The following is a 23,039-nucleotide window of genomic DNA, read 5'->3' as shown; positions in this document are numbered from 1 at the left end:
CTAGAGCATGGCAAGGTGCGCCCCACCCCGGCCAATGAAGTTCCGTGTGTAGCCAGAGAAAACTCATTTTCTTCCCAGACCCATGCCTACAGTGGCCAGAGGCCTGTCAACAGCAGAGAATTTCAGGGAGCTTCACCGAAGCTAGAACGGAGATTTCCAAACGAAAAGCAAGGCTAGTCCCATCATGCCCCCATTTCCATGGGCACAGGCAGCATACATCTCTGTGGTTTTTAACAAGTCAAATGAGACACAGAGTACACAGTTGTTGCTTCCCTGAATCAACTTCTCGAGGCAGGGTGTTCTGCATCTGGTGAACGGCCTCACCAAGGAAAGCCCTAGCTAGGCCTCTGGGCCCGTGCCTCTTCAAAAGCCTGCCGTGCTACAGGAAAAACTGTGCTTTAGTTTCAATAGAAACGAGGTCGTCTTTCTTCAGGAGGCAGGGTGACTTCAGGTAGGAGGTCCTGAATGGAAGGAGAAGCTTACTGTTTCTCTCTGTACAGCTCAAACTAGGGAATGAGAACGAATTCCACGGCCTACTGGAACTTGCTTAAAGGTGCTCGTGAACCTGGGCGATTGCTGGCTATATCAAGATGTCCCAATAAGAGTGCACTTTGTTACCCTACACTCGACATACACACTCTGAGTCTGAAAGCTCTTGGCCTGGATTTTCCTTAGAAGGGCCAGGGGAGCCTGAGGGTACTCAGTGTTCTTGCAGGGAATAGGGTTTCCAGGCGAGGCACCTGGGTGTCCTGAAAAGCGTACTGGCTTTAAAATGCTGAAGATATGCGTCTACGGCCACATGGAAACTGCTACACGCCTCTGCTTCTGCAAAGCATTTCATGGCCTTACCTCGAGGCAAGTTCTCACGTTTCTTGCCCTGTGAACGACACAGCATGTTAAGATGCTGTATTTCTCCTTGAATAGAGTGACTTCAGGTACGAGGTCCTCGATAAATTCTAAGCAGAGTGTTTTCTCTGGGCAGCTCTGACGAGGGCAATGTCGAAGACTTCCAGGGCATGGTGGACTGCCTAGAAATGTAGTTCTGATGCTGTTCGAGTGCTCTGGAAATGTAGCTCTCCTGAAGTAACGTATAGTGTGTTGCCCGAGACTCTGCAGACACAGAGAGCCTCCGTGGGACGTATGGGACTCAATGCTGCTCAGCAGGCCCACAGGGGTGTGGAGGGAGTCAGTGATCTTGGAACCAAAATGATGCTCACCCGAAGGGCGTAGGAGTCCTGAAAGGGGTAATTCTTTTCAATAAAACAGACCTCCACTAAGAGCTCATGGAAAGAGCTGCATGCCTCCCTTTCTGCAGGGCTACTCAGGGCCTTACCTCGAGGCAGGGACTCACGTTGAGATTCCCTTTAGCTCTAGAGGATGGCAAGGAGAGCCCCACCCCGGCCAATGAAGCTCCGTGTGTACCCAGAGAAAACTCATTTTTTTCCCAGACACATGCCTACAGTGGCCAGAGGACTGTCAACAGCAGAGAATTTCAGGGAGCTTCACGGAAGCAAGAATGGAGGTTTCCAAACGGAAAGCAAGGCTAGTACCCTCATGACCCCATTTCCATGGGCACAGGCAGCATTCATCTCTGTGGTTTTTAACAAGTCAAATGAGACACAGAGTACACAGTTGTTGCTTCCCTGAATCAACTTCTCGAGGCACGGTGTTCTGCAACTAGTGAACGGCCTCACCAAGGAAATCCCTGGCTAGGACTCTGGACCCGTGCCGCTTCAAAAGCCTGCCGTGCTACAGGAAAAACTGTGCTTTAGTTGCAATACAAAGAAGGTCGTCTTTCTTCAAGAGGCAGGGTGACTTCAGGTAGGAGGTCCTGAATGGAAGGAGAAGCTTACTGTTTCTCTCTGTACAGCTCAAACTAGGGAATGAGAGCGACTTCCACGGCATGTTGGAACTTGTTGAACATTGCTCTTGAACCTGTGCGAGTGCTGTGAATCAAGATATCACAAGAAAGAGTGCAGTGTGTTGCCCATGACTCAGCAGACACAGAGGACCTCCGAGGACCAATGTGCCTCGTTGTTGCTCAGCAGGCCTACAGGGGTGTGGAGATACTCAGAGACCTTGGAACAAAAATGATGCTCAACCGAGGGGCCTAGGAGTCCTGAAAAAAGGTACTTCATTTAAAGTAAACCAGAAGAGGGACTAAGAGCTAATGGAAAGAGTTGCATGCCTCCCTATCTGCAGGGCTACTCAGGGCCTTACCTCGAGCCAAGGGCTCACGTTTAGATTCCCTTTAGCTCTAGAGCATGGCAAGGTGCGCCCCACCCCGGCCAATGAAGTTCCGTGTGTAGCCAGAGAAAACTCATTTTCTTCCCAGACACATGCCTACAGTGGCCAGAGGCCTGTCAACAGCAGAGAATTTCAGGGAGCTTCACCGAAGCTAGAACGGAGGTTTCCAAACGAAAAGCAAGGCTAGTCCCATCACGCCCCCATTTCCATGGGCACAGGCAGCATACATCTCTGTGGTTTTTAACAAGTCAAATGAGACACAGAGTACACAGTTGTTGCTTCCCTGAATCAACTTCTCGAGGCAGGGTGTTCTGCATCTAGTGAACGGCCACACCAAGGAAAGCCCTAGCTAGGCCTCTGGGCCCGTGCCTCTTCAAAAGCCTGCCGTGCTACAGGAAAAACTGTGCTTTAGTTTCAATAGAAACGAGGTCGTCTTTCTTCAGGAGGCAGGGTGACTTCAGGTAGGAGGTCCTGAATGGAAGGAGAAGCTTACTGTTTCTCTCTGTACAGCTCAAACTAGGGAATGAGAACGAATTCCACGGCCTACTGGAACTTGCTTAAAGGTGCTCGTGAACCTGGGCGATTGCTGGCTATATCAAGATGTCCCAATAAGAGTGCACTTTGTTACCCTACACTCGACATACACACTCTGAGTCTGAAAGCTCTTGGCCTGGATTTTCCTTAGAAGGGCCAGGGGAGCCTGAGGGTACTCAGTGTTCTTGCAGGGAATAGGGTTTCCAGGCGAGGCACCTGGGTGTCCTGAAAAGCGTACTGGCTTTAAAATGCTGAAGATATGCGTCTACGGCCACATGGAAACTGCTACACGCCTCTGCTTCTGCAAAGCATTTCATGGCCTTACCTCGAGGCAAGTTCTCACGTTTCTTGCCCTGTGAACGACACAGCATGTTAAGATGCTGTATTTCTCCTTGAATAGAGTGACTTCAGGTACGAGGTCCTCGATAAATTCTAAGCAGAGTGTTTTCTCTGGGCAGCTCTGACGAGGGCAATGTCGAAGACTTCCAGGGCATGGTGGACTGCCTAGAAATGTAGTTCTGATGCTGTTCGAGTGCTCTGGAAATGTAGCTCTCCTGAAGTAACGTATAGTGTGTTGCCCGAGACTCTGCAGACACAGAGAGCCTCCGTGGGACGTATGGGACTCAATGCTGCTCAGCAGGCCCACAGGGGTGTGGAGGGAGTCAGTGATCTTGGAACCAAAATGATGCTCACCCGAAGGGCGTAGGAGTCCTGAAAGGGGTAATTCTTTTCAATAAAACAGACCTCCACTAAGAGCTCATGGAAAGAGCTGCATGCCTCCCTTTCTGCAGGGCTACTCAGGGCCTTACCTCGAGGCAGGGACTCACGTTGAGATTCCCTTTAGCTCTAGAGGATGGCAAGGAGAGCCCCACCCCGGCCAATGAAGCTCCGTGTGTACCCAGAGAAAACTCATTTTTTTCCCAGACACATGCCTACAGTGGCCAGAGGACTGTCAACAGCAGAGAATTTCAGGGAGCTTCACGGAAGCAAGAATGGAGGTTTCCAAACGGAAAGCAAGGCTAGTACCCTCATGACCCCATTTCCATGGGCACAGGCAGCATTCATCTCTGTGGTTTTTAACAAGTCAAATGAGACACAGAGTACACAGTTGTTGCTTCCCTGAATCAACTTCTCGAGGCACGGTGTTCTGCAACTAGTGAACGGCCTCACCAAGGAAATCCCTGGCTAGGACTCTGGACCCGTGCCGCTTCAAAAGCCTGCCGTGCTACAGGAAAAACTGTGCTTTAGTTGCAATACAAAGAAGGTCGTCTTTCTTCAAGAGGCAGGGTGACTTCAGGTAGGAGGTCCTGAATGGAAGGAGAAGCTTACTGTTTCTCTCTGTACAGCTCAAACTAGGGAATGAGAGCGACTTCCACGGCATGTTGGAACTTGTTGAACATTGCTCTTGAACCTGTGCGAGTGCTGTGAATCAAGATATCACAAGAAAGAGTGCAGTGTGTTGCCCATGACTCAGCAGACACAGAGGACCTCCGAGGACCAATGTGCCTCGTTGTTGCTCAGCAGGCCTACAGGGGTGTGGAGATACTCAGAGACCTTGGAACAAAAATGATGCTCAACCGAGGGGCCTAGGAGTCCTGAAAAAAGGTACTTCATTTAAAGTAAACCAGAAGAGGGACTAAGAGCTAATGGAAAGAGTTGCATGCCTCCCTATCTGCAGGGCTACTCAGGGCCTTACCTCGAGCCAAGGGCTCACGTTTAGATTCCCTTTAGCTCTAGAGCATGGCAAGGTGCGCCCCACCCCGGCCAATGAAGTTCCGTGTGTAGCCAGAGAAAACTCATTTTCTTCCCAGACACATGCCTACAGTGGCCAGAGGCCTGTCAACAGCAGAGAATTTCAGGGAGCTTCACCGAAGCTAGAACGGAGGTTTCCAAACGAAAAGCAAGGCTAGTCCCATCACGCCCCCATTTCCATGGGCACAGGCAGCATACATCTCTGTGGTTTTTAACAAGTCAAATGAGACACAGAGTACACAGTTGTTGCTTCCCTGAATCAACTTCTCGAGGCAGGGTGTTCTGCATCTAGTGAACGGCCACACCAAGGAAAGCCCTAGCTAGGCCTCTGGGCCCGTGCCTCTTCAAAAGCCTGCCGTGCTACAGGAAAAACTGTGCTTTAGTTTCAATAGAAACGAGGTCGTCTTTCTTCAGGAGGCAGGGTGACTTCAGGTAGGAGGTCCTGAATGGAAGGAGAAGCTTACTGTTTCTCTCTGTACAGCTCAAACTAGGGAATGAGAACGAATTCCACGGCCTACTGGAACTTGCTTAAAGGTGCTCGTGAACCTGGGCGATTGCTGGCTATATCAAGATGTCCCAATAAGAGTGCACTTTGTTACCCTACACTCGACATACACACTCTGAGTCTGAAAGCTCTTGGCCTGGATTTTCCTTAGAAGGGCCAGGGGAGCCTGAGGGTACTCAGTGTTCTTGCAGGGAATAGGGTTTCCAGGCGAGGCACCTGGGTGTCCTGAAAAGCGTACTGGCTTTAAAATGCTGAAGATATGCGTCTACGGCCACATGGAAACTGCTACACGCCTCTGCTTCTGCAAAGCATTTCATGGCCTTACCTCGAGGCAAGTTCTCACGTTTCTTGCCCTGTGAACGACACAGCATGTTAAGATGCTGTATTTCTCCTTGAATAGAGTGACTTCAGGTACGAGGTCCTCGATAAATTCTAAGCAGAGTGTTTTCTCTGGGCAGCTCTGACGAGGGCAATGTCGAAGACTTCCAGGGCATGGTGGACTGCCTAGAAATGTAGTTCTGATGCTGTTCGAGTGCTCTGGAAATGTAGCTCTCCTGAAGTAACGTATAGTGTGTTGCCCGAGACTCTGCAGACACAGAGAGCCTCCGTGGGACGTATGGGACTCAATGCTGCTCAGCAGGCCCACAGGGGTGTGGAGGGAGTCAGTGATCTTGGAACCAAAATGATGCTCACCCGAAGGGCGTAGGAGTCCTGAAAGGGGTAATTCTTTTCAATAAAACAGACCTCCACTAAGAGCTCATGGAAAGAGCTGCATGCCTCCCTTTCTGCAGGGCTACTCAGGGCCTTACCTCGAGGCAGGGACTCACGTTGAGATTCCCTTTAGCTCTAGAGGATGGCAAGGAGAGCCCCACCCCGGCCAATGAAGCTCCGTCTGTACCCAGAGAAAACTCATTTTTTTCCCAGACACATGCCTACAGTGGCCAGAGGACTGTCAACAGCAGAGAATTTCAGGGAGCTTCACGGAAGCAAGAATGGAGGTTTCCAAACGGAAAGCAAGGCTAGTACCCTCATGACCCCATTTCCATGGGCACAGGCAGCATTCATCTCTGTGGTTTTTAACAAGTCAAATGAGACACAGAGTACACAGTTGTTGCTTCCCTGAATCAACTTCTCGAGGCACGGTGTTCTGCAACTAGTGAACGGCCTCACCAAGGAAATCCCTGGCTAGGACTCTGGACCCGTGCCGCTTCAAAAGCCTGCCGTGCTACAGGAAAAACTGTGCTTTAGTTGCAATAGAAAGAAGGTCGTCTTTCTTCAAGAGGCAGGGTGACTTCAGGTAGGAGGTCCTGAATGGAAGGAGAAGCTTACTGTTTCTCTCTGTACAGCTCAAACTAGGGAATGAGAGCGACTTCCACGGCATGTTGGAACTTGTTGAACATTGCTCTTGAACCTGTGCGAGTGCTGTGAATCAAGATATCACAAGAAAGAGTGCAGTGTGTTGCCCATGACTCAGCAGACACAGAGGACCTCCGAGGACCAATGTGCCTCGTTGTTGCTCAGCAGGCCTACAGGGGTGTGGAGATACTCAGAGACCTTGGAACAAAAATGATGCTCAACCGAGGGGCCTAGGAGTCCTGAAAAAAGGTACTTCATTTAAAGTAAACCAGAAGAGGGACTAAGAGCTAATGGAAAGAGTTGCATGCCTCCCTATCTGCAGGGCTACTCAGGGCCTTACCTCGAGCCAAGGGCTCACGTTTAGATTCCCTTTAGCTCTAGAGCATGGCAAGGTGCGCCCCACCCCGGCCAATGAAGTTCCGTGTGTAGCCAGAGAAAACTCATTTTCTTCCCAGACACATGCCTACAGTGGCCAGAGGCCTGTCAACAGCAGAGAATTTCAGGGAGCTTCACCGAAGCTAGAACGGAGGTTTCCAAACGAAAAGCAAGGCTAGTCCCATCACGCCCCCATTTCCATGGGCACAGGCAGCATACATCTCTGTGGTTTTTAACAAGTCAAATGAGACACAGAGTACACAGTTGTTGCTTCCCTGAATCAACTTCTCGAGGCAGGGTGTTCTGCATCTAGTGAACGGCCACACCAAGGAAAGCCCTAGCTAGGCCTCTGGGCCCGTGCCTCTTCAAAAGCCTGCCGTGCTACAGGAAAAACTGTGCTTTAGTTTCAATAGAAACGAGGTCGTCTTTCTTCAGGAGGCAGGGTGACTTCAGGTAGGAGGTCCTGAATGGAAGGAGAAGCTTACTGTTTCTCTCTGTACAGCTCAAACTAGGGAATGAGAACGAATTCCACGGCCTATTGGAACTTGCTTAAAGGTGCTCGTGAACCTGGGCGATTGCTGGCTATATCAAGATGTCCCAATAAGAGTGCACTTTGTTACCCTACACTCGACATACACACTCTGAGTCTGAAAGCTCTTGGCCTGGATTTTGCTTAGAAGGGCCAGGATAGCCTGAGGGTACTCAGTGTTCTTGCAGGGAATAGGGTTTCCAGGCGAGGCACCTGGGTGTCCTGAAAAGCGTACTGGCTTTAAAATGCTGAAGATATGCGTCTACGGCCACATGGAAACTGCCACACGCCTCCGCTTCTGCATAGCATTTCATGGCCTTACCTCGAGGCAAGTTCTCACGTTTCTTGCCCTGTGAACGACACAGCATGTTAAGATGCTGTATTTCTCCTTGAATAGAGTGACTTCAGGTACGAGGTCCTCGATAAATTCTAAGCAGAGTGTTTTCTCTGGGCAGCTCTGACGAGGGCAATGTCGAAGACTTCCAGGGCATGGTGGACTGCCTAGAAATGTAGTTTTGATGCTGTTCGAGTGCTCTGGAAATGTAGCTCTCCTGAAGTAACGTATAGTGTGTTGCCCGAGACTCTGCAGACACAGAGAGCCTCCGTGGGACGTATGGGACTCAATGCTGCTCAGCAGGCCCACAGGGGTGTGGAGGGAGTCAGTGATCTTGGAACCAAAATGATGCTCACCCGAAGGGCGTAGGAGTCCTGAAAGGGGTAATTCTTTTCAATAAAACAGACCTCCACTAAGAGCTCATGGAAAGAGCTGCATGCCTCCCTTTCTGCAGGGCTACTCAGGGCCTTACCTCGAGGCAGGGACTCACGTTGAGATTCCCTTTAGCTCTAGAGGATGGCAAGGAGAGCCCCACCCCGGCCAATGAAGCTCCGTGTGTACCCAGAGAAAACTCATTTTTTTCCCAGACACATGCCTACAGTGGCCAGAGGACTGTCAACAGCAGAGAATTTCAGGGAGCTTCACGGAAGCAAGAATGGAGGTTTCCAAACGGAAAGCAAGGCTAGTACCCTCATGACCCCATTTCCATGGGCACAGGCAGCATTCATCTCTGTGGTTTTTAACAAGTCAAATGAGACACAGAGTACACAGTTGTTGCTTCCCTGAATCAACTTCTCGAGGCACGGTGTTCTGCAACTAGTGAACGGCCTCACCAAGGAAATCCCTGGCTAGGACTCTGGACCCGTGCCGCTTCAAAAGCCTGCCGTGCTACAGGAAAAACTGTGCTTTAGTTGCAATACAAAGAAGGTCGTCTTTCTTCAAGAGGCAGGGTGACTTCAGGTAGGAGGTCCTGAATGGAAGGAGAAGCTTACTGTTTCTCTCTGTACAGCTCAAACTAGGGAATGAGAGCGACTTCCACGGCATGTTGGAACTTGTTGAACATTGCTCTTGAACCTGTGCGAGTGCTGTGAATCAAGATATCACAAGAAAGAGTGCAGTGTGTTGCCCATGACTCAGCAGACACAGAGGACCTCCGAGGACCAATGTGCCTCGTTGTTGCTCAGCAGGCCTACAGGGGTGTGGAGATACTCAGAGACCTTGGAACAAAAATGATGCTCAACCGAGGGGCCTAGGAGTCCTGAAAAAAGGTACTTCATTTAAAGTAAACCAGAAGAGGGACTAAGAGCTAATGGAAAGAGTTGCATGCCTCCCTATCTGCAGGGCTACTCAGGGCCTTACCTCGAGCCAAGGGCTCACGTTTAGATTCCCTTTAGCTCTAGAGCATGGCAAGGTGCGCCCCACCCCGGCCAATGAAGTTCCGTGTGTAGCCAGAGAAAACTCATTTTCTTCCCAGACACATGCCTACAGTGGCCAGAGGCCTGTCAACAGCAGAGAATTTCAGGGAGCTTCACCGAAGCTAGAACGGAGGTTTCCAAACGAAAAGCAAGGCTAGTCCCATCACGCCCCCATTTCCATGGGCACAGGCAGCATACATCTCTGTGGTTTTTAACAAGTCAAATGAGACACAGAGTACACAGTTGTTGCTTCCCTGAATCAACTTCTCGAGGCAGGGTGTTCTGCATCTAGTGAACGGCCACACCAAGGAAAGCCCTAGCTAGGCCTCTGGGCCCGTGCCTCTTCAAAAGCCTGCCGTGCTACAGGAAAAACTGTGCTTTAGTTTCAATAGAAACGAGGTCGTCTTTCTTCAGGAGGCAGGGTGACTTCAGGTAGGAGGTCCTGAATGGAAGGAGAAGCTTACTGTTTCTCTCTGTACAGCTCAAACTAGGGAATGAGAACGAATTCCACGGCCTATTGGAACTTGCTTAAAGGTGCTCGTGAACCTGGGCGATTGCTGGCTATATCAAGATGTCCCAATAAGAGTGCACTTTGTTACCCTACACTCGACATACACACTCTGAGTCTGAAAGCTCTTGGCCTGGATTTTGCTTAGAAGGGCCAGGATAGCCTGAGGGTACTCAGTGTTCTTGCAGGGAATAGGGTTTCCAGGCGAGGCACCTGGGTGTCCTGAAAAGCGTACTGGCTTTAAAATGCTGAAGATATGCGTCTACGGCCACATGGAAACTGCCACACGCCTCCGCTTCTGCATAGCATTTCATGGCCTTACCTCGAGGCAAGTTCTCACGTTTCTTGCCCTGTGAACGACACAGCATGTTAAGATGCTGTATTTCTCCTTGAATAGAGTGACTTCAGGTACGAGGTCCTCGATAAATTCTAAGCAGAGTGTTTTCTCTGGGCAGCTCTGACGAGGGCAATGTCGAAGACTTCCAGGGCATGGTGGACTGCCTAGAAATGTAGTTTTGATGCTGTTCGAGTGCTCTGGAAATGTAGCTCTCCTGAAGTAACGTATAGTGTGTTGCCCGAGACTCTGCAGACACAGAGAGCCTCCGTGGGACGTATGGGACTCAATGCTGCTCAGCAGGCCCACAGGGGTGTGGAGGGAGTCAGTGATCTTGGAACCAAAATGATGCTCACCCGAAGGGCGTAGGAGTCCTGAAAGGGGTAATTCTTTTCAATAAAACAGACCTCCACTAAGAGCTCATGGAAAGAGCTGCATGCCTCCCTTTCTGCAGGGCTACTCAGGGCCTTACCTCGAGGCAGGGACTCACGTTGAGATTCCCTTTAGCTCTAGAGGATGGCAAGGAGAGCCCCACCCCGGCCAATGAAGCTCCGTGTGTACCCAGAGAAAACTCATTTTTTTCCCAGACACATGCCTACAGTGGCCAGAGGACTGTCAACAGCAGAGAATTTCAGGGAGCTTCACGGAAGCAAGAATGGAGGTTTCCAAACGGAAAGCAAGGCTAGTACCCTCATGACCCCATTTCCATGGGCACAGGCAGCATTCATCTCTGTGGTTTTTAACAAGTCAAATGAGACACAGAGTACACAGTTGTTGCTTCCCTGAATCAACTTCTCGAGGCACGGTGTTCTGCAACTAGTGAACGGCCTCACCAAGGAAATCCCTGGCTAGGACTCTGGACCCGTGCCGCTTCAAAAGCCTGCCGTGCTACAGGAAAAACTGTGCTTTAGTTGCAATACAAAGAAGGTCGTCTTTCTTCAAGAGGCAGGGTGACTTCAGGTAGGAGGTCCTGAATGGAAGGAGAAGCTTACTGTTTCTCTCTGTACAGCTCAAACTAGGGAATGAGAGCGACTTCCACGGCATGTTGGAACTTGTTGAACATTGCTCTTGAACCTGTGCGAGTGCTGTGAATCAAGATATCACAAGAAAGAGTGCAGTGTGTTGCCCATGACTCAGCAGACACAGAGGACCTCCGAGGACCAATGTGCCTCGTTGTTGCTCAGCAGGCCTACAGGGGTGTGGAGATACTCAGAGACCTTGGAACAAAAATGATGCTCAACCGAGGGGCCTAGGAGTCCTGAAAAAAGGTACTTCATTTAAAGTAAACCAGAAGAGGGACTAAGAGCTAATGGAAAGAGTTGCATGCCTCCCTATCTGCAGGGCTACTCAGGGCCTTACCTCGAGCCAAGGGCTCACGTTTAGATTCCCTTTAGCTCTAGAGCATGGCAAGGTGCGCCCCACCCCGGCCAATGAAGTTCCGTGTGTAGCCAGAGAAAACTCATTTTCTTCCCAGACACATGCCTACAGTGGCCAGAGGCCTGTCAACAGCAGAGAATTTCAGGGAGCTTCACCGAAGCTAGAACGGAGGTTTCCAAACGAAAAGCAAGGCTAGTCCCATCACGCCCCCATTTCCATGGGCACAGGCAGCATACATCTCTGTGGTTTTTAACAAGTCAAATGAGACACAGAGTACACAGTTGTTGCTTCCCTGAATCAACTTCTCGAGGCAGGGTGTTCTGCATCTAGTGAACGGCCACACCAAGGAAAGCCCTAGCTAGGCCTCTGGGCCCGTGCCTCTTCAAAAGCCTGCCGTGCTACAGGAAAAACTGTGCTTTAGTTTCAATAGAAACGAGGTCGTCTTTCTTCAGGAGGCAGGGTGACTTCAGGTAGGAGGTCCTGAATGGAAGGAGAAGCTTACTGTTTCTCTCTGTACAGCTCAAACTAGGGAATGAGAACGAATTCCACGGCCTATTGGAACTTGCTTAAAGGTGCTCGTGAACCTGGGCGATTGCTGGCTATATCAAGATGTCCCAATAAGAGTGCACTTTGTTACCCTACACTCGACATACACACTCTGAGTCTGAAAGCTCTTGGCCTGGATTTTGCTTAGAAGGGCCAGGATAGCCTGAGGGTACTCAGTGTTCTTGCAGGGAATAGGGTTTCCAGGCGAGGCACCTGGGTGTCCTGAAAAGCGTACTGGCTTTAAAATGCTGAAGATATGCGTCTACGGCCACATGGAAACTGCCACACGCCTCCGCTTCTGCATAGCATTTCATGGCCTTACCTCGAGGCAAGTTCTCACGTTTCTTGCCCTGTGAACGACACAGCATGTTAAGATGCTGTATTTCTCCTTGAATAGAGTGACTTCAGGTACGAGGTCCTCGATAAATTCTAAGCAGAGTGTTTTCTCTGGGCAGCTCTGACGAGGGCAATGTCGAAGACTTCCAGGGCATGGTGGACTGCCTAGAAATGTAGTTTTGATGCTGTTCGAGTGCTCTGGAAATGTAGCTCTCCTGAAGTAACGTATAGTGTGTTGCCCGAGACTCTGCAGACACAGAGAGCCTCCGTGGGACGTATGGGACTCAATGCTGCTCAGCAGGCCCACAGGGGTGTGGAGGGAGTCAGTGATCTTGGAACCAAAATGATGCTCACCCGAAGGGCGTAGGAGTCCTGAAAGGGGTAATTCTTTTCAATAAAACAGACCTCCACTAAGAGCTCATGGAAAGAGCTGCATGCCTCCCTTTCTGCAGGGCTACTCAGGGCCTTACCTCGAGGCAGGGACTCACGTTGAGATTCCCTTTAGCTCTAGAGGATGGCAAGGAGAGCCCCACCCCGGCCAATGAAGCTCCGTGTGTACCCAGAGAAAACTCATTTTTTTCCCAGACACATGCCTACAGTGGCCAGAGGACTGTCAACAGCAGAGAATTTCAGGGAGCTTCACGGAAGCAAGAATGGAGGTTTCCAAACGGAAAGCAAGGCTAGTACCCTCATGACCCCATTTCCATGGGCACAGGCAGCATTCATCTCTGTGGTTTTTAACAAGTCAAATGAGACACAGAGTACACAGTTGTTGCTTCCCTGAATCAACTTCTCGAGGCACGGTGTTCTGCAACTAGTGAACGGCCTCACCAAGGAAATCCCTGGCTAGGACTCTGGACCCGTGCCGCTTCAAAAGCCTGCCGTGCTACAGGAAAAACTGTGCTTTAGTTGCAATAGAAAGAAGGTCGTCTTTCTTCAAGAGGCAGGGTGACTTCAGGTAGGAGGTCCTGAATGGAAGGAGAAGCTTACTGTTTCTCTCTGTACAGCTCAAACTAGGGAATGAGAGCGACTTCCACGGCATGTTGGAACTTGTTGAACATTGCTCTTGAACCTGTGCGAGTGCTGTGAATTAAGATATCACAAGAAAGAGTGCAGTGTGTTGCCCATGACTCAGCAGACACAGAGGACCTCCGAGGACCAATGTGCCTCGTTGTTGCTCAGCAGGCCTACAGGGGTGTGGAGATACTCAGAGACCTTGGAACAAAAATGATGCTCAACCGAGGGGCCTAGGAGTCCTGAAAAAAGGTACTTCATTTAAAGTAAACCAGAAGAGGGACTAAGAGCTAATGGAAAGAGTTGCATGCCTCCCTATCTGCAGGGCTACTCAGGGCCTTACCTCGAGCCAAGGGCTCACGTTTAGATTCCCTTTAGCTCTAGAGCATGGCAAGGTGCGCCCCACCCCGGCCAATGAAGTTCCGTGTGTAGCCAGAGAAAACTCATTTTCTTCCCAGACACATGCCTACAGTGGCCAGAGGCCTGTCAACAGCAGAGAATTTCAGGGAGCTTCACCGAAGCTAGAACGGAGGTTTCCAAACGAAAAGCAAGGCTAGTCCCATCACGCCCCCATTTCCATGGGCACAGGCAGCATACATCTCTGTGGTTTTTAACAAGTCAAATGAGACACAGAGTACACAGTTGTTGCTTCCCTGAATCAACTTCTCGAGGCAGGGTGTTCTGCATCTAGTGAACGGCCACACCAAGGAAAGCCCTAGCTAGGCCTCTGGGCCCGTGCCTCTTCAAAAGCCTGCCGTGCTACAGGAAAAACTGTGCTTTAGTTTCAATAGAAACGAGGTCGTCTTTCTTCAGGAGGCAGGGTGACTTCAGGTAGGAGGTCCTGAATGGAAGGAGAAGCTTACTGTTTCTCTCTGTACAGCTCAAACTAGGGAATGAGAACGAATTCCACGGCCTATTGGAACTTGCTTAAAGGTGCTCGTGAACCTGGGCGATTGCTGGCTATATCAAGATGTCCCAATAAGAGTGCACTTTGTTACCCTACACTCGACATACACACTCTGAGTCTGAAAGCTCTTGGCCTGGATTTTGCTTAGAAGGGCCAGGATAGCCTGAGGGTACTCAGTGTTCTTGCAGGGAATAGGGTTTCCAGGCGAGGCACCTGGGTGTCCTGAAAAGCGTACTGGCTTTAAAATGCTGAAGATATGCGTCTACGGCCACATGGAAACTGCCACACGCCTCCGCTTCTGCATAGCATTTCATGGCCTTACCTCGAGGCAAGTTCTCACGTTTCTTGCCCTGTGAACGACACAGCATGTTAAGATGCTGTATTTCTCCTTGAATAGAGTGACTTCAGGTACGAGGTCCTCGATAAATTCTAAGCAGAGTGTTTTCTCTGGGCAGCTCTGACGAGGGCAATGTCGAAGACTTCCAGGGCATGGTGGACTGCCTAGAAATGTAGTTTTGATGCTGTTCGAGTGCTCTGGAAATGTAGCTCTCCTGAAGTAACGTATAGTGTGTTGCCCGAGACTCTGCAGACACAGAGAGCCTCCGTGGGACGTATGGGACTCAATGCTGCTCAGCAGGCCCACAGGGGTGTGGAGGGAGTCAGTGATCTTGGAACCAAAATGATGCTCACCCGAAGGGCGTAGGAGTCCTGAAAGGGGTAATTCTTTTCAATAAAACAGACCTCCACTAAGAGCTCATGGAAAGAGCTGCATGCCTCCCTTTCTGCAGGGCTACTCAGGGCCTTACCTCGAGGCAGGGACTCACGTTGAGATTCCCTTTAGCTCTAGAGGATGGCAAGGAGAGCCCCACCCCGGCCAATGAAGCTCCGTGTGTACCCAGAGAAAACTCATTTTTTTCCCAGACACATGCCTACAGTGGCCAGAGGACTGTCAACAGCAGAGAATTTCAGGGAGCTTCACGGAAGCAAGAATGGAGGTTTCCAAACGGAAAGCAAGGCTAGTACCCTCATGACCCCATTTCCATGGGCACAGGCAGCATTCATCTCTGTGGTTTTTAACAAGTCAAATGAGACACAGAGTACACAGTTGTTGCTTCCCTGAATCAACTTCTCGAGGCACGGTGTTCTGCAACTAGTGAACGGCCTCACCAAGGAAATCCCTGGCTAGGACTCTGGACCCGTGCCGCTTCAAAAGCCTGCCGTGCTACAGGAAAAACTGTGCTTTAGTTGCAATACAAAGAAGGTCGTCTTTCTTCAAGAGGCAGGGTGACTTCAGGTAGGAGGTCCTGAATGGAAGGAGAAGCTTACTGTTTCTCTCTGTACAGCTCAAACTAGGGAATGAGAGCGACTTCCACGGCATGTTGGAACTTGTTGAACATTGCTCTTGAACCTGTGCGAGTGCTGTGAATCAAGATATCACAAGAAAGAGTGCAGTGTGTTGCCCATGACTCAGCAGACACAGAGGACCTCCGAGGACCAATGTGCCTCGTTGTTGCTCAGCAGGCCTACAGGGGTGTGGAGATACTCAGAGACCTTGGAACAAAAATGATGCTCAACCGAGGGGCCTAGGAGTCCTGAAAAAAGGTACTTCATTTAAAGTAAACCAGAAGAGGGACTAAGAGCTAATGGAAAGAGTTGCATGCCTCCCTATCTGCAGGGCTACTCAGGGCCTTACCTCGAGCCAAGGGCTCACGTTTAGATTCCCTTTAGCTCTAGAGCATGGCAAGGTGCGCCCCACCCCGGCCAATGAAGTTCCGTGTGTAGCCAGAGAAAACTCATTTTCTTCCCAGACACATGCCTACAGTGGCCAGAGGCCTGTCAACAGCAGAGAATTTCAGGGAGCTTCACCGAAGCTAGAACGGAGGTTTCCAAACGAAAAGCAAGGCTAGTCCCATCATGCCCCCATTTCCATGGGCACAGGCAGCATACATCTCTGTGGTTTTTAACAAGTCAAATGAGACACAGAGTACACAGTTGTTGCTTCCCTGAATCAACTTCTCGAGGCAGGGTGTTCTGCATCTAGTGAACGGCCACACCAAGGAAAGCCCTAGCTAGGCCTCTGGGCCCGTGCCTCTTCAAAAGCCTGCCGTGCTACAGGAAAAACTGTGCTTTAGTTTCAATAGAAACGAGGTCGTCTTTCTTCAGGAGGCAGGGTGACTTCAGGTAGGAGGTCCTGAATGGAAGGAGAAGCTTACTGTTTCTCTCTGTACAGCTCAAACTAGGGAATGAGAACGAATTCCACGGCCTATTGGAACTTGCTTAAAGGTGCTCGTGAACCTGGGCGATTGCTGGCTATATCAAGATGTCCCAATAAGAGTGCACTTTGTTACCCTACACTCGACATACACACTCTGAGTCTGAAAGCTCTTGGCCTGGATTTTGCTTAGAAGGGCCAGGATAGCCTGAGGGTACTCAGTGTTCTTGCAGGGAATAGGGTTTCCAGGCGAGGCACCTGGGTGTCCTGAAAAGCGTACTGGCTTTAAAATGCTGAAGATATGCGTCTACGGCCACATGGAAACTGCCACACGCCTCCGCTTCTGCATAGCATTTCATGGCCTTACCTCGAGGCAAGTTCTCACGTTTCTTGCCCTGTGAACGACACAGCATGTTAAGATGCTGTATTTCTCCTTGAATAGAGTGACTTCAGGTACGAGGTCCTCGATAAATTCTAAGCAGAGTGTTTTCTCTGGGCAGCTCTGACGAGGGCAATGTCGAAGACTTCCAGGGCATGGTGGACTGCCTAGAAATGTAGTTCTGATGCTGTTCGAGTGCTCTGGAAATGTAGCTCTCCTGAAGTAACGTATAGTGTGTTGCCCGAGACTCTGCAGACACAGAGAGCCTCCGTGGGACGTATGGGACTCAATGCTGCTCAGCAGGCCCACAGGGGTGTGGAGGGAGTCAGTGATCTTGGAACCAAAATGATGCTCACCCGAAGGGCGTAGGAGTCCTGAAAGGGGTAATTCTTTTCAATAAAACAGACCTCCACTAAGAGCTCATGGAAAGAGCTGCATGCCTCCCTTTCTGCAGGGCTACTCAGGGCCTTACCTCGAGGCAGGGACTCACGTTGAGATTCCCTTTAGCTCTAGAGGATGGCAAGGAGAGCCCCACCCCGGCCAATGAAGCTCCGTGTGTACCCAGAGAAAACTCATTTTTTTCCCAGACACATGCCTACAGTGGCCAGAGGACTGTCAACAGCAGAGAATTTCAGGGAGCTTCACGGAAGCAAGAATGGAGGTTTCCAAACGGAAAGCAAGGCTAGTACCCTCATGACCCCATTTCCATGGGCACAGGCAGCATTCATCTCTGTGGTTTTTAACAAGTCAAATGAGACACAGAGTACACAGTTGTTGCTTCCCTGAATCAACTTCTCGAGGCACGGTGTTCTGCAACTAGTGAACGGCCTCACCAAGGAAATCCCTGGCTAGGACTCTGGACCCGTGCCGCTTCAAAAGCCTGCCGTGCTACAGGAAAAACTGTGCTTTAGTTGCAATAGAAAGAAGGTCGTCTTTCTTCAAGAGGCAGGGTGACTTCAGGTAGGAGGTCCTGAATGGAAGGAGAAGCTTACTGTTTCTCTCTGTACAGCTCAAACTAGGGAATGAGAGCGACTTCCACGGCATGTTGGAACTTGTTGAACATTGCTCTTGAACCTGTGCGAGTGCTGTGAATCAAGATATCACAAGAAAGAGTGCAGTGTGTTGCCCATGACTCAGCAGACACAGAGGACCTCCGAGGACCAATGTGCCTCGTTGTTGCTCAGCAGGCCTACAGGGGTGTGGAGATACTCAGAGACCTTGGAACAAAAATGATGCTCAACCGAGGGGCCTAGGAGTCCTGAAAAAAGGTACTTCATTTAAAGTAAACCAGAAGAGGGACTAAGAGCTAATGGAAAGAGTTGCATGCCTCCCTATCTGCAGGGCTACTCAGGGCCTTACCTCGAGCCAAGGGCTCACGTTTAGATTCCCTTTAGCTCTAGAGCATGGCAAGGTGCGCCCCACCCCGGCCAATGAAGTTCCGTGTGTAGCCAGAGAAAACTCATTTTCTTCCCAGACACATGCCTACAGTGGCCAGAGGCCTGTCAACAGCAGAGAATTTCAGGGAGCTTCACCGAAGCTAGAACGGAGGTTTCCAAACGAAAAGCAAGGCTAGTCCCATCACGCCCCCATTTCCATGGGCACAGGCAGCATACATCTCTGTGGTTTTTAACAAGTCAAATGAGACACAGAGTACACAGTTGTTGCTTCCCTGAATCAACTTCTCGAGGCAGGGTGTTCTGCATCTAGTGAACGGCCACACCAAGGAAAGCCCTAGCTAGGCCTCTGGGCCCGTGCCTCTTCAAAAGCCTGCCGTGCTACAGGAAAAACTGTGCTTTAGTTTCAATAGAAACGAGGTCGTCTTTCTTCAGGAGGCAGGGTGACTTCAGGTAGGAGGTCCTGAATGGAAGGAGAAGCTTACTGTTTCTCTCTGTACAGCTCAAACTAGGGAATGAGAACGAATTCCACGGCCTATTGGAACTTGCTTAAAGGTGCTCGTGAACCTGGGCGATTGCTGGCTATATCAAGATGTCCCAATAAGAGTGCACTTTGTTACCCTACACTCGACATACACACTCTGAGTCTGAAAGCTCTTGGCCTGGATTTTGCTTAGAAGGGCCAGGATAGCCTGAGGGTACTCAGTGTTCTTGCAGGGAATAGGGTTTCCAGGCGAGGCACCTGGGTGTCCTGAAAAGCGTACTGGCTTTAAAATGCTGAAGATATGCGTCTACGGCCACATGGAAACTGCCACACGCCTCCGCTTCTGCATAGCATTTCATGGCCTTACCTCGAGGCAAGTTCTCACGTTTCTTGCCCTGTGAACGACACAGCATGTTAAGATGCTGTATTTCTCCTTGAATAGAGTGACTTCAGGTACGAGGTCCTCGATAAATTCTAAGCAGAGTGTTTTCTCTGGGCAGCTCTGACGAGGGCAATGTCGAAGACTTCCAGGGCATGGTGGACTGCCTAGAAATGTAGTTTTGATGCTGTTCGAGTGCTCTGGAAATGTAGCTCTCCTGAAGTAACGTATAGTGTGTTGCCCGAGACTCTGCAGACACAGAGAGCCTCCGTGGGACGTATGGGACTCAATGCTGCTCAGCAGGCCCACAGGGGTGTGGAGGGAGTCAGTGATCTTGGAACCAAAATGATGCTCACCCGAAGGGCGTAGGAGTCCTGAAAGGGGTAATTCTTTTCAATAAAACAGACCTCCACTAAGAGCTCATGGAAAGAGCTGCATGCCTCCCTTTCTGCAGGGCTACTCAGGGCCTTACCTCGAGGCAGGGACTCACGTTGAGATTCCCTTTAGCTCTAGAGGATGGCAAGGAGAGCCCCACCCCGGCCAATGAAGCTCCGTGTGTACCCAGAGAAAACTCATTTTTTTCCCAGACACATGCCTACAGTGGCCAGAGGACTGTCAACAGCAGAGAATTTCAGGGAGCTTCACGGAAGCAAGAATGGAGGTTTCCAAACGGAAAGCAAGGCTAGTACCCTCATGACCCCATTTCCATGGGCACAGGCAGCATTCATCTCTGTGGATTTTAACAAGTCAAATGAGACACAGAGTACACAGTTGTTGCTTCCCTGAATCAACTTCTCGAGGCACGGTGTTCTGCAACTAGTGAACGGCCTCACCAAGGAAATCCCTGGCTAGGACTCTGGACCCGTGCCGCTTCAAAAGCCTGCCGTGCTACAGGAAAAACTGTGCTTTAGTTGCAATACAAAGAAGGTCGTCTTTCTTCAAGAGGCAGGGTGACTTCAGGTAGGAGGTCCTGAATGGAAGGAGAAGCTTACTGTTTCTCTCTGTACAGCTCAAACTAGGGAATGAGAGCGACTTCCACGGCATGTTGGAACTTGTTGAACATTGCTCTTGAACCTGTGCGAGTGCTGTGAATCAAGATATCACAAGAAAGAGTGCAGTGTGTTGCCCATGACTCAGCAGACACAGAGGACCTCCGAGGACCAATGTGCCTCGTTGTTGCTCAGCAGGCCTACAGGGGTGTGGAGATACTCAGAGACCTTGGAACAAAAATGATGCTCAACCGAGGGGCCTAGGAGTCCTGAAAAAAGGTACTTCATTTAAAGTAAACCAGAAGAGGGACTAAGAGCTAATGGAAAGAGTTGCATGCCTCCCTATCTGCAGGGCTACTCAGGGCCTTACCTCGAGCCAAGGGCTCACGTTTAGATTCCCTTTAGCTCTAGAGCATGGCAAGGTGCGCCCCACCCCGGCCAATGAAGTTCCGTGTGTAGCCAGAGAAAACTCATTTTCTTCCCAGACACATGCCTACAGTGGCCAGAGGCCTGTCAACAGCAGAGAATTTCAGGGAGCTTCACCGAAGCTAGAACGGAGGTTTCCAAACGAAAAGCAAGGCTAGTCCCATCACGCCCCCATTTCCATGGGCACAGGCAGCATACATCTCTGTGGTTTTTAACAAGTCAAATGAGACACAGAGTACACAGTTGTTGCTTCCCTGAATCAACTTCTCGAGGCAGGGTGTTCTGCATCTAGTGAACGGCCACACCAAGGAAAGCCCTAGCTAGGCCTCTGGGCCCGTGCCTCTTCAAAAGCCTGCCGTGCTACAGGAAAAACTGTGCTTTAGTTTCAATAGAAACGAGGTCGTCTTTCTTCAGGAGGCAGGGTGACTTCAGGTAGGAGGTCCTGAATGGAAGGAGAAGCTTACTGTTTCTCTCTGTACAGCTCAAACTAGGGAATGAGAACGAATTCCACGGCCTATTGGAACTTGCTTAAAGGTGCTCGTGAACCTGGGCGATTGCTGGCTATATCAAGATGTCCCAATAAGAGTGCACTTTGTTACCCTACACTCGACATACACACTCTGAGTCTGAAAGCTCTTGGCCTGGATTTTGCTTAGAAGGGCCAGGATAGCCTGAGGGTACTCAGTGTTCTTGCAGGGAATAGGGTTTCCAGGCGAGGCACCTGGGTGTCCTGAAAAGCGTACTGGCTTTAAAATGCTGAAGATATGCGTCTACGGCCACATGGAAACTGCCACACGCCTCCGCTTCTGCATAGCATTTCATGGCCTTACCTCGAGGCAAGTTCTCACGTTTCTTGCCCTGTGAACGACACAGCATGTTAAGATGCTGTATTTCTCCTTGAATAGAGTGACTTCAGGTACGAGGTCCTCGATAAATTCTAAGCAGAGTGTTTTCTCTGGGCAGCTCTGACGAGGGCAATGTCGAAGACTTCCAGGGCATGGTGGACTGCCTAGAAATGTAGTTTTGATGCTGTTCGAGTGCTCTGGAAATGTAGCTCTCCTGAAGTAACGTATAGTGTGTTGCCCGAGACTCTGCAGACACAGAGAGCCTCCGTGGGACGTATGGGACTCAATGCTGCTCAGCAGGCCCACAGGGGTGTGGAGGGAGTCAGTGATCTTGGAACCAAAATGATGCTCACCCGAAGGGCGTAGGAGTCCTGAAAGGGGTAATTCTTTTCAATAAAACAGACCTCCACTAAGAGCTCATGGAAAGAGCTGCATGCCTCCCTTTCTGCAGGGCTACTCAGGGCCTTACCTCGAGGCAGGGACTCACGTTGAGATTCCCTTTAGCTCTAGAGGATGGCAAGGAGAGCCCCACCCCGGCCAATGAAGCTCCGTGTGTACCCAGAGAAAACTCATTTTTTTCCCAGACACATGCCTACAGTGGCCAGAGGACTGTCAACAGCAGAGAATTTCAGGGAGCTTCACGGAAGCAAGAATGGAGGTTTCCAAACGGAAAGCAAGGCTAGTACCCTCATGACCCCATTTCCATGGGCACAGGCAGCATTCATCTCTGTGGTTTTTAACAAGTCAAATGAGACACAGAGTACACAGTTGTTGCTTCCCTGAATCAACTTCTCGAGGCACGGTGTTCTGCAACTAGTGAACGGCCTCACCAAGGAAATCCCTGGCTAGGACTCTGGACCCGTGCCGCTTCAAAAGCCTGCCGTGCTACAGGAAAAACTGTGCTTTAGTTGCAATACAAAGAAGGTCGTCTTTCTTCAAGAGGCAGGGTGACTTCAGGTAGGAGGTCCTGAATGGAAGGAGAAGCTTACTGTTTCTCTCTGTACAGCTCAAACTAGGGAATGAGAGCGACTTCCACGGCATGTTGGAACTTGTTGAACATTGCTCTTGAACCTGTGCGAGTGCTGTGAATCAAGATATCACAAGAAAGAGTGCAGTGTGTTGCCCATGACTCAGCAGACACAGAGGACCTCCGAGGACCAATGTGCCTCGTTGTTGCTCAGCAGGCCTACAGGGGTGTGGAGATACTCAGAGACCTTGGAACAAAAATGATGCTCAACCGAGGGGCCTAGGAGTCCTGAAAAAAGGTACTTCATTTAAAGTAAACCAGAAGAGGGACTAAGAGCTAATGGAAAGAGTTGCATGCCTCCCTATCTGCAGGGCTACTCAGGGCCTTACCTCGAGCCAAGGGCTCACGTTTAGATTCCCTTTAGCTCTAGAGCATGGCAAGGTGCGCCCCACCCCGGCCAATGAAGTTCCGTGTGTAGCCAGAGAAAACTCATTTTCTTCCCAGACACATGCCTACAGTGGCCAGAGGCCTGTCAACAGCAGAGAATTTCAGGGAGCTTCACCGAAGCTAGAACGGAGGTTTCCAAACGAAAAGCAAGGCTAGTCCCATCATGCCCCCATTTCCATGGGCACAGGCAGCATACATCTCTGTGGTTTTTAACAAGTCAAATGAGACACAGAGTACACAGTTGTTGCTTCCCTGAATCAACTTCTCGAGGCAGGGTGTTCTGCATCTAGTGAACGGCCACACCAAGGAAAGCCCTAGCTAGGCCTCTGGGCCCGTGCCTCTTCAAAAGCCTGCCGTGCTACAGGAAAAACTGTGCTTTAGTTTCAATAGAAACGAGGTCGTCTTTCTTCAGGAGGCAGGGTGACTTCAGGTAGGAGGTCCTGAATGG

This window comes from Balaenoptera physalus (genome assembly GCF_965194825.1).
Source record: "Balaenoptera physalus genome assembly, chromosome: 9".
In the NCBI taxonomy this organism is placed as follows: domain Eukaryota; kingdom Metazoa; phylum Chordata; class Mammalia; order Artiodactyla; family Balaenopteridae; genus Balaenoptera; species Balaenoptera physalus.
Note: the sequence above shows the minus strand (reverse complement) of the source record.